The sequence below is a fragment of the Varroa destructor genome, unplaced genomic scaffold, assembly GCF_002443255.2.
Source record: "Varroa destructor unplaced genomic scaffold, Vdes_3.0 BEIS01000005.1, whole genome shotgun sequence".
Lineage (NCBI taxonomy): Eukaryota > Metazoa > Arthropoda > Arachnida > Mesostigmata > Varroidae > Varroa > Varroa destructor.
The window spans coordinates 28,467,081-28,487,651 of record NW_019211458.1 but is presented as its reverse complement, the minus strand read 5'-3'; the positions used below and the strand labels follow the sequence as shown (position 1 = coordinate 28,487,651).

Sequence of the window (20,571 nt, the reverse complement as noted above, 5' to 3'; positions counted from 1 at the left end):
CGAAAAAAGAAAAAAAAACATCCTGGTACAGATTAAAGTGCCTATTGAAATAACAGAAAAACCCTTCAACAGTATGAACGTTTGTAAATTTTTATTCGAGCCCCCGAAGTACTTATCATCAAGTCATCATTGCCCAAGTGCTGTTGTAGCTTTATGCATCTTGCTAGAATTGTCCATTTTTAAAAGAAAAAAAACTATTCTGAATTAATGTTCTTACAAGCGTCTCAAAGCATGCGCGTAATTACGCACATGCTTTGAGAATTATAAGAAAGTAAAATTAAATGACACACGTCTCTGTTCTATAGCGATATGTTTGTTCATCGAAAAGTAAGCCACGTACTTAAAGGGGAAAATTTACCGCGTTTTTTTAAATAACGGCGTCGCGGCTTATAACTGTTTCTATTTGTCTATTGACCTTCGCTAATAGTAACAACCTTAACCGCGGAGTAATTTATGCTAACAGATTTTTGTTACTAAAAAAAAAGGCAATAATAACAGTCACCAAATCAAAGTATATTTTTTGTGTGATCTTTCAATAAAAACATTCAAAGCGAGATAGCAAATCACACACAGAAGCGCGTCTAATCGTACTCACATCATCGCCTGTTTGAATACAGTGGCCCTATTTAGATTAGTCTAAACAAAGGAACCTTTTGGCAGCTCCTGAAGACTTGTCTGGCCGTTAATGGTTTATTTTTGAGGCTTCAGTAGACGAGCGCGGTAGGCTATTTTATGTGACCACATGAGATTAGATAATAAAAAATCATCTCCGCTTTCATAAGTGTGTCTCATATTCTCTTGAAGTTGAAACACGGCCATACAGCAGAGTTTTAACGGTTTTGCTTCTCGAGGGTAAACCTGTGCGTCGCTGAATATGGAAATTTTTAAGGGCGGTCATTTACCATAATACCACGAGTCCGTTGAGCATATTTTCGGTGCCTTCTTTCATTGAAGTCGCGCACGGCATCACGCAACGTGCATGTGGATGTTAATCCGCAATAACCTATGTCGTTAGTCAACAACACAAACGACATTACTAAGCAATGCGAAATAATTTACAAATGGTTTTACAGTCATTTAAAAGACCAATAGCTCAGAACATTTTCGATCGTTTCGTGGAACAGGCAGACAGCTCTTGAGTACCCGCAGTCAAGAGCCTCTGTAGGCATGCAGCGAGAACTGGGGATCCATTCCCAAACACCATTGCGAAGCCCTGTGTACTGCCGGGGCTCCGGATATGTAAATGAGCAGAACAATTCGAGTCCCGGTTTAAATTGTAGTTCTGATGGCGAGTTCAGAGAGATAAATTTAAAGCGACGAACGAGTAACCATGGTTTAGCCTTTATGGTAACGTTATGGCCATTTAAGGAGGTCAAGCTAGCTAAAGGTTTCAAGTTATCGAATCTGTCCTTTGTTTCCATTTACGTCCATCTACCTATCCTCCCAAAAAATTTACTTTTTGCAGATAATTATCACGACTACAAGGGCCGTTTGGTACAGTGCTTTCGTAATGATTACTGAAAACCAAAATGATCGAACTGTTCTTAGCTTCGGCCTGAACTGCCGATATTTCTAACTTGAGCCTACCATTTTGCGGTGGAAACGGTATGATACCGAAGCGAAAAGGTAATTCTGTTGCTTGCCAGTTGTCTATACACATGTGTTCTATCACGGACAACCGAGCACGCTATATTCTTACTCGTATGGCCTAAGGTGGCAGCTTTTGTTAATAGAAAACGATATTAAAAAAAAAGGTACACTGTAGATGTATTTACTTGTATATAAATTTGCAATATATTAACAGAGCCGATCATCATTATATTTGACGGACATACTCCGATGTCCGCATGTTTTTCACACGCATATATTGGCTCTAACTCTCTTCATAACGGTGTCGTCTGCCTTTCATTCGTTGATGCCTTCGTCTGCCAAGGCCAACGGCAACTGCCGTGGCATGTCTAATAGGCTGGGACGACAACACCAACGATGGTGGCGATTAAAATTAGGAGTCTAACACGCTGATATCCGTTTTGCCCCTCTCCTCTAAATGAAGAAGGGTCGTACTTGCGCACTCAAAAAAAAAAAGCCTGTTGTTCGGGCTTAGGTCTGTCTACTGTGCATTTCATAAGATCATTTCAAGAGGCCATGTCACCGTAGGTTTAGTAGAGCCATTCAGGCTTTTGCGACACCGGCTACCTGGATCAGGCTCCCTGGTAGAACACAACTGCACTAGATTTGAGTCCGTCAAGCAGACACAACTATATCTGAGCACAGCTTCAGCAGAAGCTTTGGAAGCGAGCTACATAATGCATCAATAAAACAAACACACATTATGTTTTTTGTTCTGTCAATTATCTTACTCTCAATTTAGCGTGCAGTCTGTACACATGATTACCGTTACACATGGAACCGCTTCACCAATCCAAGTTACGGCATGTCAGTGTATTCTGTGCACTGCAATAAAAATTGTAATTTCCCGCCGAATAAAAAAGGAACGACCCTGCAACGCTGAACAAACTCCAAAAGCGTTGGATCAGATAGAAGGAGCACTACAAAAGCTGGGTCGGATAATTTGCCCGGCCTCGGAAAGTACAGGCGACGTGCCGTACGCACAACTTCCGACATCTCCCGCGATCACTCTACAACTAGTTGCAGATAACATACGAAAGGTCACACCACTGTCACGTAATTAACGGCGTTTATTACAATGGTCTTGCAGATCATCTCGTACGGCTAAATATCTGGCTTACGTCTGTATTGATTACAAGGTCACAAACACTAATGGGCCAGTTGACTACTTCTGTAACACGCTCGATTCTATGATACCAGCGGATTTTGAATGAAACAGTATGCAAACAATAAAGCAATGATGACTTTTGGCGCTCCATTAAAAATAACCAATATAATAGGGCACGTGAAAAATTTTCTAGCTGATCTAACGAAGTCACTTTACAATATAATTACGAAGATCATCTCATCATGGAAAGTGGCATTACAAATGAAGCTGATTATCATCGTCCACTTGATTTGTTGTCTTCAACGGTTTTCTTGAGAAAATCCATATAAGAAGATGATCAATTATCTGAGAATGAATTTCGAATAGTCTTCAAAAATACGAAGACATGCTTCGGCCATGTTCTTCAATACCATTCTTTTATTCAGAATTTTCATCTTCAGTAGCGTTCGCCTCGTCCATATTCGCAGCGGGGTGCCTTCTAAGTTGGCATAGATTGCGACCGTAATAATGGTTTCTCACTGTGGCCAATAGAGCATTCAAGTAACGCGCTAGCCAACATCTGTTGTGTGATGTTTTGCGTTGGGATGTCGGTAAGAAATTATGCGATTAAGCGAAGAGATGACTTGGTAATGTTCGGTTGCTACATGCAACAGGACAAGCGTAAACAAAGCCAGTCGTCCAAGTCGCACCCTGGATTAGGCCAGCAGCGTCCTTATGTATCCCATAATCCGAAAGGCGAATCTGACCTAAGCGTTTTAGAACCGAGACAGGTCAATTTTGACTAGTCGCACGATGTGGCCTTGTTTTATTGGACGACATGTTAGACCAACTTATACGTTTCATGTTGTGATCTATTCAGGCTGGCCAACTGCCCGTTTTGACATGTCCAGCCGCCTATTCGAATAGTCAAAACATGCAGGTATCCGATTTATCAACTTTCTCGACTACTTTGGCAGCAATATCGTACGTCTAACCGACAGCGTTTAAATTAACCTGAAACTAGATGTATCAGAGGTCCTTTTAGTTAACTGGAAATTAAGCACACTATGGATGGAGACTGCTTTTTAGCGTTCTGATATCTTTCGTGACCAAGCTTTCGGCACAGGGCAAATATAAAACATTTGTAGATATTGCCTATGTTCTTGAAACAGTAGTCCAATCGTAGATCTTCACTTAATTGGGGTTTGGAGCTATTTTCGATACGAATTACAGTAAATGTGACCTCATTATTGACACTGTCCAAAAGTGCATGGTCACCTTACCTCTAGAAGTTAAGACATACCTAGAGGGCAATCTCGACGTAGCATTAATTGCTTCAAGACTCTTACGAATTTCATCATTTGCATCGTCTTTTTTCGTTCTTAAGGAACGGCTACGGACTCCGTGTTGTCGTACTTCCTGCAGAAGTACTTTAACGCTATGAACCTGCTTCATCCGTGCCACGGAAGTTAGCGCATTGCGACATCCTTAGTCCTTAAGGATTCTATTAAGCTGGATTGAGAAAGTTATATACAAGGAAAAAACCTCCGACTCCCCCGCTGCCCCGTAATATTCGGTAAGAACGTGTAATAGGACCATTCGGTACTTATATAGATATTAGAGATGACATGAACCATCCCTCTTCTTTCTCTATGTTCATTCTCATTACAGACGGCATAGATTGAGGTTTGGGCGAGACTGCACGTCATCATTAGCGTGTCTGTTATCTTGCGGTAGCTCTTGAAATAACGTTGGCACAGTTGAAAGTGTCAATGATGCGTTTTTTTAATGGTGCATTTTGCTTCCCCTTGTGCCTTCAGTTGACATTTACCATTTTCGAGATTTCTATGCTTTGCGATATAGCCAGGAATGAGTCAGGACAATGGCCAGGAAACAACCCAGTCTAGTAACAGGAACGTAGCTTATATTTTTTCTATCGCAGCGATAGGCGTAAAGTCGTAGTCTAACAAACTGTAGGACGTGTTTGAGCGGTTGATGCTATTCAGTGGGGCGGAATGCCCAGGTCGCTTTGAAACTACATAGGATATCAGTCAGTATCATGTCTGTGGTGACACACTCTATTTTTATGTTTCGCGTGAATTTTTCGCCAGTAATAAAAACAAATTATCCCTAAAGCACGCCACATGTGATTCCATTGCCGTGCACGTAGGAATCCGCTGTATTTTTTCTGTTTTATCTTCAATATTTTCGTTACAGTTTCTTCACACGCGCTTGGAGGAACCCGATATTGAGTTGAGAGACTGCGGACCGTCCATGCTCAGTTTTGCTCATAAGTTACTATGAACTGAACATCTTCAACTTCCAAACTTTCGTTCTGAAAAAAATATCCCCCTAATGCATTAATGCTCTATTGAAGGCCTTATTACTCAGCACTGTTACCTATTTTCAATAAATTCCATCAGCACCTTCAACTTAGCGTTGATTTTTAGTAGTAATCGATATATTTACTTATAAACTTAATATTTTCTAATAGAACTCAACCAGCCTATAGTCTTGTTATTATTATATTATTAATTATATATATATATTGTATATGTTTACCAAACTTCGTCAGCTAGTGGCGCGCAATTAAAAAATTATCAAAATTTTTCGACCGGCTAGATAGCTTCAGACAGGCTAATATGTATGTGGCTCTGTGATTCGTTTATTCAGTCCATAGTAGTGGAAATAAGTTTTGCTTTTAAATACTTGCGCTTCCTTCCACATCTGTGGTTACTTGATTTATGTTATAATCCTGAGAGAAGGCTACACCAATTGTTCTACCGATGATCGTTAGCACCCCACTTTGTGCCACTTGCAATTGGGGCAATACGATTCACTAATGGAGCAGCTTTGTCTTTTTTATCCGAAAAACTAGTATGGCATCGGGCCTCGTCGCTACATCGGCAAGGCACGTGTTTCATCAGGAAGTTTTTGCTGGCTAGATACCTCTCTGCACTGGATACGAGAACATCAGAACTCCCCAGCTGTTTACACCAATGGTAAAAACGAATTAAGTTTTTTTTATTTTTACGCTTAGACCTTTCATACTTGATTTGTCCAGTATCATAATGTATTTAGGATCCTTACGGAACAGCTGTGTTTCTTAGTTTTTACGTAGAATGACATGTGCAATTTATGTTTCGTATTTGTGGTCGGCAAAGATTGGAGCACGTGTCTTTCAACTTAGACTTTACCTTGCCTACATTCAGCTTGTGAACCATTCACCTTTACAGATACAATTTACAATTAGGATAATTCTAAGTTACTAAAAAAAAAAAGCTCTAGCCAACTTAGTAGTGAATTAATACTTTACTAAAACGAGGCAGTATACATAGAAAAAGCTTTAAAATTTTACCGAGTAACTGACAAAGGCGGCATATCAACTAACGATCTAAACGGTGTTATGCTGGACAAACAAGAATGACCAACAATATGAGATATACTTATTGTTGAAACCGTGTTGTTTGTAACTGCGACTGATTTTTACATGAAGATTCTGTGGAAGTACATATGCACAACTTATCGTAAAATCTAACTATTTCATCAACTATAAAATGCCCTTTGTGCAAAAGCATTTATCACCGTTACCTGCTAGGATTTTGTACTAGCTTATTTTGTAAAAGCTTTGTATTGTCAAAACAGAGCATTTTTATGTTTAAGATTCAAATGATATAATCCAAATCAGTAACTGAATTTTATACTTACACTTAACCACTAACTTATTTCGTAATCACTCGACTTTTGTCGCTACTATTACAACAATGTTTGGTCATACGTAGGAGACTGCAAATGAACTCGTTGTTCTCTATCATATGTTTGCATAGGTATACTTAATGGAACTGTCACCACCGTAATTTAGTTACCGTTATTACTCCGTGTTCATTTCCTTGGCAGGACACTTTAAGATTTTAATATTATTAGAGTTATTTTGGACAATGTACCTGTAGTATTTTTCAAAATAGCAATTATTCAACGTCGAAGTAGGTGCGAGAGGTGTTCCTCTATAATACCTTGTTGTAGAATCTATCAAGTAGAGGATGTCGCCTGATACGCGATTCCTTCGTTTTATGAAGGACCTCTCTCTCTCTCTCTCTCGCTCTCTCGCTCTCGCCACAAGCAATGGAAATGCAGAGCGATTGGTTACGCAGCAGCTATAGCAAGATCTGTCGGTTACTTGAATAGGAACGTCAACTTCTTAAGAGCTCGTCGCACGGAACCGCCTTTCATTTCGTCGATAGTTTGGTAGACTCACGACGCTGCGACGTGGTAGGCCACGAAACGGTAAACCCACCCATCGAGATCCAGAAGACAGAGGGCGTTACGGAAATAATTCGCGATACAGACGGAACCAGTAACAAGGATTTCGAAACTGCTACCGGAGAAAGCTAATTGTTTCTTAAGACTTTTCTTCATATACATTATCATTACACATTAGTAATAATAATAATGAAGTGTACAAGAAGAATTGTGATTCATGTATTTCTGTGAAACATCTGCGATTTTTTCCCGGCTCCGAATCAATACGTATGTCTAGTCGCACTTAAACTAAAATAACAAAGTTATATTATACTCCCACCGAAACTACGTCTACGTTAACACGTGGCGTGCGACGTGTAAAAAATGTTTTTACAGTTTTTTTTTTTAAAAAAATGTTTTTTTTTTAAAATGTTTTACCTATGTAAACATAATGTAATAACGGCAGTGCAGAAACGAACAGAGAAAGTAGGGAGTTGTATTCCTAAAGGAGATACATTATACTAGTACTACCATTAGTGAAATGTATAGCGATGTGTAACGTCCCTAACTTTCAGCGCCAGCATGCTCTTCTCCCGTTTAACAGCGCTGGACACGGCCCTTAATGTAAAAATAGTAGTCGAAGATTGAGTTCTTCGATTACTCGTCCCCCTCCACCGAGAGGTGAAAGATTCACCTTATTCTCTCCCACACGCTGCGTCCGTCCGCCCGTTGTACATTGAAACGAATGGGCGTTCCTTGCCGTTTTGCAAGTAGCGTATATGTTATCCCTCTCCTCTTGCCCCCACTTGAGACGAGACGGACCGGGTGGCCACCTAAATCAGGTAACGGCAAGCAAGGACAAAAGCTTACAAAAACCGATGTTCCTTTCCAGTGAATTTCTCAGCACCTGCTGCTGTTTAATTTCTATATTCTTTTAGCCGAAAGTTTACTGCAATTACGTGAGTTTTTCTGCATGGTCGTGTATATTCAGAGTAATTCTGACACCTCGCTGAACTTACCATATGTTCCTTACTATTATATAAGCCTATGTCCTTGAACTGTCGCTAACTACAAATAAAAATGTCAACCTTTTCACCCGCGTGCCTCCTTGCGAATCTGAATTCAGAGCTCGCCCGTACCATGTAAATGCTCTAAGTTCGTTAGGTCGACAAGCGATCAAAATCACTTGTCAATGGCCGAACATAGTAAACACGTTCAGGCACTATTGTATATTATCATCGTTACTTTAGCTAAATTACGAACTAATTCATTTCACAATTTACCAACGATACCAGTTATAGTCAATACTTACCATAATTTTTGACATATTTGAATTTCCGCGGTTGCAACACTCCACTTAGAAGGCATTTTAACAACAATGATAGTAATAAATCTATAGCTATTTTTACGCTGTGGATAGTGCTTAAACGTTGAATGCAGTGCCCCGAGGCAAAAAGTAGCGAGAGTGCAGACTCAGCTTAATGTTAGGGGGGTCGGAGCTATGTTGTTGGTTTTGCATCTGCTGCTGCTGCTGCTGCTGCTGCTGTTGTTGTCAGCGTTACCGTTTGTATTGTTTTGGTAAACAGCGTTGCTCTTCCTGGTTTGCAATGAGTGGAATTGGGTCTGATGAACTGCTATTATTAGAAGCCGCTATCGTTCGTATTGAAGCGGCCGTAATACGCCAACGAAACAAGCCAGCAAGTAAAGCTCACTCACTCACTGCGGCCATTTGCTCCGGTCGTGGTAGACGCTCCGAACCGGTGTCAGAAAATACTTGGCCCCTCATTTGCCGCTGCTGTTGCTCCGGCTCGAAATCGGTCGAGCCGAGTTCCTCTGACGGTGGAGCACTTCCGGTGATGGGCGTTAGTGATGGCTTCAAATGAGCTGGCGTTACGATTTTAAACCAAATCCAAGCATTACGATATTGCTCAGTCGGTTCTTTTTGCTTCCGGCGTACTGGTCGGCGCCGCCATTCGGTGGCTGGAAATTGGCGTGTGCCGATGCAGACGTACAATTATTAGAAGCAGGATGAAGAGCAAATCACAGCCTTAGGATGCGCGCAAGACACAGGACAGGGAACGAGTGCGGCCGAAGCGAATGTTTCGTCCGGAAAGGAACCGAAACAATGAACAAGACAAGTTGCTGCGTGAGAAACAAGTACACATACGAATAGGGTCGTCGAATAGTAATAAACAGATAAACGTAGTGCTAGATAACGAACATTGAAATTATGCACGGAATGACGATTATAGAGAACATATATAGTCGTCAGTCCTATAATACTAATAACAATACCCATAAAGATAATACGAATACGATGATGTGCTACGCTGCGACAATACGTACAAGCGGAAATCGTAGTAGTTTTGAATACGTGCAGCTTGAATAAACAACCAAAAAAACAACTGTCAAAAAGAAAGACCCAGCAGAAAGAATGTATTTTACGTAAAAAATATGAACCCAGCACCTAACTGAGTTAGAAACCAGCAGTCCATGCCATGTCGTGCCACAGGTTGACTCACTCCTTGGTAGATTATCAGTGCCCTTTTTCGTGCGCCTAGTCGACGGCCTGACTCATACTTCGGCCTGCCAGCCTTTTCTGCTACCTTTTTGCTGCATTTAAGGTAATGTGCAAAATGAAGCTTGCGTATTGTCGTATCGTAACTGATGATGTTCCTATATCAGCTAAGTTTTCGGAAAAGTTCAACTTTCTTTAGTATAAATATTTTGTCAAATAATATATTTATTATTTTCTTCTACCAACGCTGAAATACATTTTTTTTTTTTTTTTTATAAAAACGGGCCTGTCATTGAAAAACATATTAAATCATTTCTAAGCGGAATCAACTTAACCTCGGCTCTGCAGTGCGTGTCATCATCTATCAGAGTAGATTGCATATCATTGCAGTCGTCCATAATTTAGCCTACGAAACATGTTCATTACTTTTCTGGAGAATTAATGAGAGAATATCTCGGGTAAAGCCCAGTCTTTCTCAAAGCAGTCAGTAATAGTTTTACTACGAGATGAATTTTGGAAAGTTACGCACTTTTGATGTCAGGTTAAACGTCCACGTCACCTATTGACTTGTTACCAAATACTCCATAATGTGGCATATAAAGAAAGGAGAGGCTTCTTACGAGTTGAAAGCAACTATGGGAGCTTCGTGAGTTTCGGTTACGGATGACACATATTTACAAATATGTTTCATATACATACGGTAACTTTTTTTTTACACTATGTCTCTCATTCTACGAGATGTGTTCATATTACGTTACTGGGATTGTTTGAAAGCCATTTTCAAATGGAACGTGAATCATAGAGAATGCTAGGGGAAAATGCTAGCCTTTAGACTATGATCACTTGTTGTCCTATGTCTTCGAGCCAATCCTTCCCTGCTTCCTGTCCCTATGCGGTGTGTCAAGAATCCGCAAAGGATTTTTACAAGGCAAACCAGTACATCTACAATAGAATTAGATTTTTAAAAAAAATGCTAAAAGATGTATAAAAATGGCGAAAAGTCAAGAATGCAACGAATCATTCTAAAGAAATATTGCCTCTCTGTCACCGTTCAATTGAATTCAGAGATAGGCACTACTTGGGACGTTTGCTTGCGTGTATGATGGTTACGACATTAATGGAGACATGATGGCCACAAGGTAGCGTCGGGAATCTAAAACAGGAAGCTTTCCAGTTCCAATTTGGCTGGACGCACGCACACGGCACAAACGCTAAGGTAAATTAACCTATTTTCGACCATGTCGTTACTAAGGTGTGAGGATTTGTAAGAGAAAAGTCTACACGATTTAGAAATACGCATAATAATACAATACTATAAATGTCTGAGTACAGAAAATTTGTGTATGATTGAAGTTATCGCCTGTCTGATAAGGTAAAAAAAATCGTTGATTATGATGTAAAAATATAAAACAAATCGTGCACAATTAATGGGTGCACAGTAAATCTTCGATTATAAAGGAAGTGCAGTGAAGGTACTTATGGGCACTTTCCTATCTAGCTTATCGATTTAATTGTTTATAATGTATAGAGTATGACACATTAAGAAATTTCTCGTCTTACTTTAAGAAGTGCCTTTTTTAGAAGAAGAATTTCATCGAAACGTAATATATATATCTATATATATACTCGTTGAGTTAATAACAGATAGCAAGTTACGGATGATTTTTGAAAGGTTTTGCTAATTACGCTGGATGGTAACGTTGCACCATATACCTACGCCTGTATAGCTTCTTTATCTACTTCTGTTTGTCATGTATGGATGGCACTGATATCGCTAACCGACATAATCGAAACTAACTATAATAGGCACCTCAACAACGTAAGGAGGGACAGGCACTACCCTATGTTTTCTGATCCGTCTAAATTTTCAATCCTGTCTAACTATTTTAGAATGTGCCGAAGGGCTCTAAACGATGTCGGATTCTCCAAATGATCAGAACAACAGACCTTCTCGCTGGCAAAAGCATATGACGCAGCATTTTCTAAGAAAGTGTAGAAATCGGTTACGCAGTCTCAGTTAACACGGCATGTCATCACTATGCTACTAAGCAGAGGATAACGTTTTTATGTATGTATATATATATATTATTTTTTATGTTTAAAAAGTGTGCCTCGCGGACAAGACCTGAGGGAGCAATCCCTGGTTTTCTTCCGATCGGAGGCACGCAAAAAAATTACACATACTGTCCCAGTTGTAATTGAAATTTAGACCATTCATCATAGAGTGAGACATGACATTCATCTCAATCTGGCGCTCCTGAAACAAATTCATACAAAAACAGCGAAGATATCTTTGGCTGTAGAAAATATCACTTTTGATTTGATCTTCAATGTGCCGAACGGCTGAATAGCCATAGCGCCTTACTGAAACCAAGTTTATGAAAATATTGATCAAAAGATTTTACTTATTTATCTTAGTAGAATGTGATCGAGATTAAAGGTAGCTTCCATTTGCTACGCTTGATAATACAATTCAATTCTATTACGTGTGTGCGTTACGGTTAATGTGCAGACGGCATTTTAATTTATCAATAGCTACCGTTCCTGCATTACGACCTACAGGCTATTACGACCTGCCACTGGACGGAGTTTTCGTCATGAATCTGTTCGGATGCAATGATCTAGCGACAGGAACTCCAGCCCAATCACGAGGCTTGTTCATAGTGTGCAATGTGGGTCCGGCTGTAGGCATCTGAGTTTGGAAAGGAATCCAGCAACGCTACCCAAACCAATTCCTTACGAAAACAGTGCGGGCGACGAGACGCACTTGGGCACCGAATCCCATGTTCAGTAGAAAACGTTGCATCGGCAGACGTTATCGACACCCTGATCCGCTCTACTTTCTAAAACCGTTTATTAAACGCAACGCAACAAGAAACTGTATTTTTAGACACTGTAGCAGTTTCAGACGTGGGGTTTCATCTGAAAATCTATCGTTACGTGGTCGAATTTGTTGTTCTTTCTTTTTTGAGTGGCCAGCTGAAGATGAATAACCGTCGATATCTATTTTAGCTAAAAAAAAAACTAATTGAATTTGCCTTTGCTACTGGTTGAAGTTGTAAAGGATGGTATTTTTTGTTGACTGAGTCACTAAAACGTCATGTTTACAGTTTTCTCAATAATAAGCTAAATTTTAGGTAGCTAATTCTGTATCTACAGTGTTTGATCATTTGAATTCCCTGAGCATCAAGGGGCTAGATTTAACGAAGTATGTGTACCTTACTTTTCTCATCGAGCGAAACAATGCACCTTTGCTGCAAAGCAACATAATGAAGATCAAAAACGCTGTTTTCCTTAATTGTACAAACAAGATAGTGAATTATCAAAACTACTAGTTAACCACAAATTAGCCGAACGTTCATTTGAAAATTAAGTTGCTTAAGAAGATTGACGGTTCTGGCGATAGTAGAAAATAGCATCTTTTGAGTATAGTTTCTTGCGAGTACAAAAAAAAAAAGTGTATCGCATGCTCTCACATGGGGGCATCGTCAACAAAATCTTTTAGGGATCTCGAATTTGCTAAATACACGGCGCAAGCGCTCGCACAAATAATAGTGATAATTAAATTTTTCAAACCTTTATTCATTTTCCTTTCACGTAAAATTTTTTATATGCACATACGTAGCTTGTTTATAATAAATATGAAAATTCTGTTCAGCTTTGGTACGTTACGAAAACCACTAAAATTGTACAACGAGGATATATAACCGTAGTAGATTATGTCTGCTTGGGGCTACTTTGTAAACATCGGAAGACTTGATCAGTAATAACCGTTCTTGTGTCCAATGTAGGTTTTCAACTTGCGTACTTCGTCGTAGTGAGCATCGTCTGAAAACCAATAGTTCTTAAAACATCACACATTCGACCTTTTTTTACGGAACTCGCGTTTATTTACTCCCGAAGAGGTGTTATTCATTCTTCCTGGTAAACAGGCACAAAGAACAAGAACGAAACAACAGAGGGAGAACTTGGATGCCGTAAAATTTCCCAAATGATAGTTCAAAGTAAAATCTTAACTAAGGCATTCTTTGTACCCGCTGTATGCGCCTCAGTTGAACAATTTTACTATGCTACTCCAAGTAAGCCCTTTTATGTTTCCTAGGACGCGTAAAGGGAGCGAGAGAACGACAATGAACAAATAACGGATTCGGCCTGCATTTGCATTCCTTATTCTGTCCGAGTGCAGAAAACAAATAGGTGTTTAGTTGAATAAATATAAAGATCCGTTCGATAACTCCCGCTAGTGTGTTTCACGGTCTATCTAGAACATTTGACCATTGTGTTTTGTAATAAAAATATATATTTACGTTAGATCTATGCAAGGTATCTTTATTTCTTTATCTAGGGCTAACTTGATGGCCAAAACTGATTCGACAAAAACAGAGCAGTGGTTATGTGCTCTGTCTGGCGGATTAAGTGACGTCTCGAGTGATGTAATTCGTTTATATCGCGTACTACAAATATGTGTAGAAAGATTGAATTGGTCAGTGTTTAGCCTTTGCACATAGATACAATATAGAATTGGTGGCTTATACGCGCCGTTTCAGCGTTTCTTGTCGATGTAGCATCGGTCGCAATCATCAGAACAACAAAATTGATTACAAAATTCTACAAAACGTTAGAATATGGTACAAAAATTTCCTTGTCGAGCTTGTCGAATATGTTCTATGTAAAAAAATGTACCGTTATTTATATTGTGGTTCTATTAATTTAACCATTCTCTGGGGCTTTACTAGCAGTGTTTCTAAGCAATTTTGTGATTGCTAAGTGATTAGTACATACGAAGACATATGCATAGGGTACTGTAAAATGAATGCATACGAAATGGATGGGACACAGGAAAATACGATTCTTTGCAACGATATTTTTTGTTCATTCCCCTAACCTTTACCGAGCTACTGAAAGATTCTAACACTCTTGGACCAAAACATATATGAAGAAAGATTTATTTTTTCTGCAGACTTTTGCTTCTGCTACAGTCAAACTACGCTAGAAATGTATAATTTTGAAATCTGCCGAGCCACTGATAGAGCTAGCAGGGTTTTTAAGCAAAACAGAATCTTGTTAATAGTAATCACTATGTAGTGTGCTTTCTTCATTACACACGTATTTCTTTTAATATATCAGTGGTTTTCTGCAGATAATTTTCTTGACCATTGGCATAGCAACGATTCTATTCTTCGTTACAAATGGGCTATCACATCTTCGCACTGCTTCCTGTTGGCTCGTCATGGCATTAAACTAAGCTAACTTTCCTTCAACATCAGTTTGAAGAGTGAGAAGCCCCGGAGCAATGTTGACGCTACCGAACGAATGATGTCGTTCTTATGGATGGGGGGCTCCTTTTAGCCCTTATCTTTGTGGCTTTCTCAGACGGGCTTATTTGCTGGGCTCTGTGGCGATAGTCTACGTACAGGGTGGTCTAATGCCCATAACGGCGTGACAGATTCCCCGTTCCTGTTGGCGTATCCGCTAGCTAGCAAAGCGCAGCTTTTACGGCCATGTGCCCCGTCTGTAATGCTGAAACACCTACATTTCAGCGTTTTTCATTACATGTAAGGAAACACTCTACAAGCAGACATCGGGGATAATGACTAGGATAGACCGAGAGAAACGTCAGACCTTTGCTAACGTTATAAATAACCTAAATAAGGAGCCAAGCCGGACCACATGAATCGGTAGAAAGCGGAAATCTACAATTTCTATTTTTTTTTTTTCATAATAATCTAGTTTATAGGGGGTAAACACTTTGAGGGCTTGCCTATCGTAGATCGTAACGAAAACATTATCGGTGCAACAAGCAGTATTGCCTGTTACTGTATTTCTTGCTGTCCAATCGACCCAAGCTGTATGGACATTTTGCGCCTTTTTTCTGGTAGGGCAAAAAGTAGTATCTCATATGCTTGTTGTTCCAGCCATAAGTGTGCCTTGCATAACACGCGTGATTTAACAAACTGAAATAGAAAATTATACTGGTTTATTCGTACATGTAAAATCGTGTTTATATAGCTGAACAGATGTCCATTACTATGTCGACGAAGTAAGCATCCTCAATTGTAAATATTATGTGGACAATCGCGAGCATTTGGTTACTTACGACTTCTAATTTTCGTTGCACCGTATTCGGTCCGAGCCGTAGCAGGCTACAAGGCCTGTCCCTGAAACTTGACATGTTCTTCGAGCTAATACTCCTGCGCCTACCCAGATCATACAAATGAGAGACCTTTGAAGAGATGGCCATATTTGAGGAAATAGTGCGCAGTGTAGTCACGAAAAGATCTTCGTAAGCTGCCTGAAATCTAACATATACGAGCCTCTTAAACAAATATGAAATCGTTTAGGGACTCATTGTTAACAGGTCGTAATTTACTTCTCTAATTTCAGTTTATTCAGAGTTTATACAACCTAGCCCCGTTGACGACGTAGAGAAGCGCGCTTTTGAGAAGTCTGCGTCATAACCGGTACATCTTTGATTCAATTACACGCATTAATAGACCTGGCGTCCGTGGTCGTCTGTAGACTAGTGAACGTACAGACAGCCGCCTTATTTATTTATTCTACTTTAAAAAAAGCATCGGAAAGAGAAGTTCGAATAATTGAAATGACGAATAAGCGAATCCTGGGGAGTAAAAATCTGTCGCGGATGCGCGGAATAGAGAGGGGTAAATGGGGGTCTGAACCCGCCCGAAGCCGCTAAAAATAAATAGGGTATTCTGCGTACTGAACGGCCGCTGAAGCATAGTTTGGGGAAGAAAGCTACCACGAAACTTGTCTACTACAAAAATCTATACGATAAACACGTGTTTGTATTGTGATATATAAATAACTCTTAGCACCACTGAAAACTTCAGGGGTATACGAACATTTTTTTAATACAAAATTCGATTTATCGATATTATGCAGAAGGTAATAATAACTTATATATCGATTAACTCATAATCGATACTAACTAATATCGATTATATGTTAGCGCGTGTAGGAGTTGAACTCTATTAAGTAGACATTATGGAAAGTTGTTGAGAAGCTATCTTCCTAAACAAAACCATCTCTATTTCTTTTACAGAAATGAAGAGCTAGCAGACGATGTTTTCACGATTATTTTGTTGCCATCCTTAGTAAGCCAGTGGATTCCACAAGTTTGGCCAGCTCCAGAGTATTCCCATACTTTTCTCTCTGCTATTGGCACGATGCTTTGTGAAAGATAGCCTTGAATGATATAGGGCCCTTTGAAGAGACGCTCATTAGAGCGGCAAAGGCATTGACCCAACTATATATTTTAGGGCAATGCGCGGATGCTGTGGTAGGAATGTATTCAACTAACCTTTCATTTTTGTAGAGCGTTGTCTAACTAACATTAAAGGGAAGCGGTATGATGCTTAACCTGTAGATATTACATAAAAACCTAATGAGTTTAGGTGAACGTATGAGCCTATTTCATCCCGATATTTATCGATACTATCAAAGTGCACACCCGAAGACGTATACAAATAGATCGTACCGATGCAACAGAATTGAACATATGTAGACGCTTGTCATCGGTATTTATTTTTGCAAAAATTACAGAGCAACGGAGCGTTTTATTGAGTGACAAATCGGTAAGTTTATTCATGAAGCACTTTTTATAAGCCGGAAATTTATATTGGTCTAGTCTATATACTTAATGGACATAGTTCTATCGATAACGAAAAGTCACTGCTCAAAGCAAATGACAAATGTTTCAACCTGCAGGGAATAGGGGCAATTGGCGATATTTATGTAAAGCTGAACTTCTTTTGGGCAGGTTTTCCTGGTGTGTCTGTAAACTCATATATAAACACTCAGCACAGTTTTTTTGCTGCTGATGCTTATGGGCTGATTGGCTATTGATACAAGATCAAATCATTTTCTAGAAGGCATGCCGAGTGGCGGAGGGTCAATAAGTACATCTTGTCGAATTGCACTATTTTCGAAGGATTTGTTTTTCTTATACAATTAATTAAATTGCATTAAGTAAAGCCATAAACGAGTAAACAGTGCTCAGTCACAAAGAAATTTTAATTTTCTTCGAGACAAACTTTACGTTCAAATACGAATTGCAGCGATACGGTGGGTTCTGTTAGGCTTTTTTTGTGCGATTATTTAACCGTTGTATTAGAGGTTATTCCTGATTACATAGAAAATCACGGTTAATTGCTAATTAACAGAAGCTATATATTCTTATAATAAGGATTTGGGGTAGCGCATCTCGTAATATTTTTTCGAAGCTGTTAGCAGTTGATGGCTTTCTGAGGAGAATTTATTAGACCATGTTGTGCCCTTGCAGCGCTCAACGAGACAATCCGGATGATATCTCTTGTCAACATTTTTTGTCTGATTCACAACTTATGGCTACGAAAAATAAATGGTGATAGATTTAACAGCCATTTATCCAAAATATCCCAATCGAATCCAAGTTAAGTTACGCGCACCTCATGACTCAAGATATCTATTATACGAGGCAAAACAGCTTAGGCACGCAGACGGTGCGCGGGGTCATATTTTTTTATTAGAACGTGTTTCGAGTGGTGAAGGATTGTTTTGGTTCCATCCGAATGTACGTTTTTAACAAGCAAAAGGTGACCTTCGGTGAACGACTAATTTGTGCTATGTGTACATATATAGAGCGACGGAAAAAATTAACTAAATAACTTCGAGCGCTAACCAACTTATCTCTAATAAATGCATATATCCTTGTCGCTGTATTCAAAGATAGAGCTAGGCGTAACCTTGTGTTCTTTATATGCATTAGGATCTGCATTGCTCTGCTGACTATCTCACGTTACAAATAGAGCCTTAAATTGTCCCTTAGTCCGCTGAATGCGATCTGGCTACGATTTTTACAATGGGACATGTTACAAAATACAGACACTTAAAAGTACGTGACTTTAATTGTTGAGCCGATATAAATGTCATATTCGATCAGTTCCAATGAATCCCTAAGCTGTCAGACCGGACTGACGGGATATATAACTGGATAAACAAATTCAAAAGCGTTGCCTGGTACGTTCGAATAAATCAGCGTATTAAGCAGCTGCTATGTGATGTATTACCAGTTTCTTGTCGTCTCTTTTCCGATTCACCTCATTCAGCGTCTCATGCGCTTGTTCTTTAGTACCGAAACTACGGGAAAGATCCAAGTTAAAATACTTATGAAACCACTACAAGCCAACACTGTGTAGAAATTGTTGTGGCCAAGTTTATTTATTAGACACCAACTTCAACAAGATAACACTGCCATTGTCATATTTTGCAGTAGCAACTCAGATTACGTGCTGCCAATGTAACGTAAGTAGTTCCAGAATAGAGCGGCGAGACCTGGTTGAAGCCGGCTACCCGTTTGCTGAATCGGCCAGTAGGTTACACCCTCATTTTTAACTTGCCTAGTTAAGTAAGCTAAGGTTGCTCAACTGCTTCAGAACTGCAGTCGCGAGGATGGTCTACTGATAAGCCTTAGGGAGGTTTTCGAAATAGTGCAGTGGCATGTTTGCCTGTCTGCGAAACCTACAAACACTTGATGGGGGTGGCCGAAGTTCGAAGCTGGGCGTAAAGCCACATAAAGCTCGTTTCAAGTGGTGCTTACCTATGACAGTAGTATTGAACGTAAACATTTTGTTAGTAAGAGACAGACAGCATAAGCGTCACGGCCACATCAGCAACCACCATTGCAAGAGAGTATTATGAGGGTCCTCGGCAATTTTCATGTCTGTTTGTTTACTGTACTACGGTACTGTAGTACAGAACGTAATATTTCACATCTTAAGTACCCGCTTGACTTGACCGAAATACACTCAATCAGCATAATCAGTATTTAAATCGATTTATCAAATACACGCACACACCCATAGTCACACATAGCTCAGTATGTGAACCACAGCCCATGACCGTAGCTGTCATCACCTGCAGCTGTCGGCAACAAACGCTATCTGCATTGCCATACACAGCGCTATATACAGTAGTAGTCTGCAATTTGTTTGAACGTCGCGCGTCCGTCAGTTGCGAAGTTAGGCGGAGCGAACGGCGCGAATTCTTGAACATTTCATATCGCCAACCACGCCAGAGGATGATACAACAAGGATGAGTTATCTGTTGCTGTCACCGCTATAAACAAAATGTCACTGCTATACGGCTGTTGTTGTCGCTTTTAGTCCTCTGTTGTTATATATAAAGGCAGAGACAATTCGGTTGGGGAAAGGCAGAACTGTACATCTTACTGGGTGGACAGGAAATTCACCCTGCGCGCAATTGTAAACCGGCCCGTTATAACTCCGTTTCAGCCGTTGATTTTGTTACTGATAACGGCTATGTAACCGTTGCATATATTTGTAATGCGGGCACCATTGAGGATATTCCCGTTGTGTTAACTTCGTCATTCCAGTTCACGTGAAAGACTCTCAGTGTGGGCGCATTTGCGGGAGCTTTTCGCGTGTTTCATTTGTCATCCCGTCGAGACGTCACCAAATGTCGGCGACAGTCACTGGTAGGGGACGAAGTTACTTTAACAACTAGCAAAACGGGCGGTACAATGCAGTGTGGGACTTTGAGACTCTGGCCGATTTTCTGCGCCGCTTCACCGCATGTTATTTAATTCTCCCCCGTTCTCTGCTGTCTACCGGGCAATTGCTTGTTGCTAGTTTCTTATCTTCACCGACAATACGAATATATGTGATCCTAGACGCGTCCATTGTAGTTCTCCTCAAAAGGTTGTAATTACCAACATCACGTAAGGAAGTGGCAGAACGACATGGGGGCGTCAGGAAAGACGAACAAAGTTGTATTATGATTAAAGCATCAAGTCATTTGATGTTGCCTTTAATTCCATTGTTTTTAAAACAATAAATTAAAATTACGGTCTCTTTTTCTAAGTGTAAAATGTAGGTTATCGTATTCCAGTATCTAAGAATCACTTCACAAGTAGAAAAACTTCGGTAGACAGTTAACATCGATCTATAATTAAGTATATGTATATATACACACACGCAATAGGGCATAGGAAGCTGGACTTTTTCTCTCTTAGAGCTATTTCTCAGGCCATATACTCAGTGTTTTTCCTACAGCCATGTTTATTCGATATAACCATTAT

General features: G+C 39.8%; 2 long non-coding RNA genes across 2 annotated transcripts in view; one reads left to right on the top strand and one right to left on the bottom strand.

Moving 5' to 3' along the window:
- The window catches only part of LOC111251974 (uncharacterized), a 30,657-nt gene extending 17,591 nt beyond the window's left edge, over window positions 1–13,066 (top strand). Inside the window, exons 5-10 of the long non-coding RNA XR_002674056.2 lie at window positions 4,104–4,292; window positions 4,934–5,010; window positions 5,595–5,718; window positions 10,539–10,689; window positions 11,364–11,541; window positions 12,036–13,066. This is a non-coding gene — a long non-coding RNA (uncharacterized LOC111251974). The remainder of the gene's footprint in view (window positions 1–4,103; window positions 4,293–4,933; window positions 5,011–5,594; window positions 5,719–10,538; window positions 10,690–11,363; window positions 11,542–12,035) is intronic.
- A 7-nt stretch (window positions 13,067–13,073) lies between these two features.
- On the bottom strand, window positions 13,074–19,389 carry LOC111251973 (uncharacterized). Its single transcript, XR_002674054.2, has 3 exons — window positions 19,072–19,389; window positions 15,571–15,772; window positions 13,074–15,427 (listed from the first exon to the last, which is right to left on the bottom strand). It is a non-coding gene; the product is annotated as an uncharacterized LOC111251973 (long non-coding RNA).
- Window positions 19,390–20,571: the final 1,182 nt, after the last annotated feature.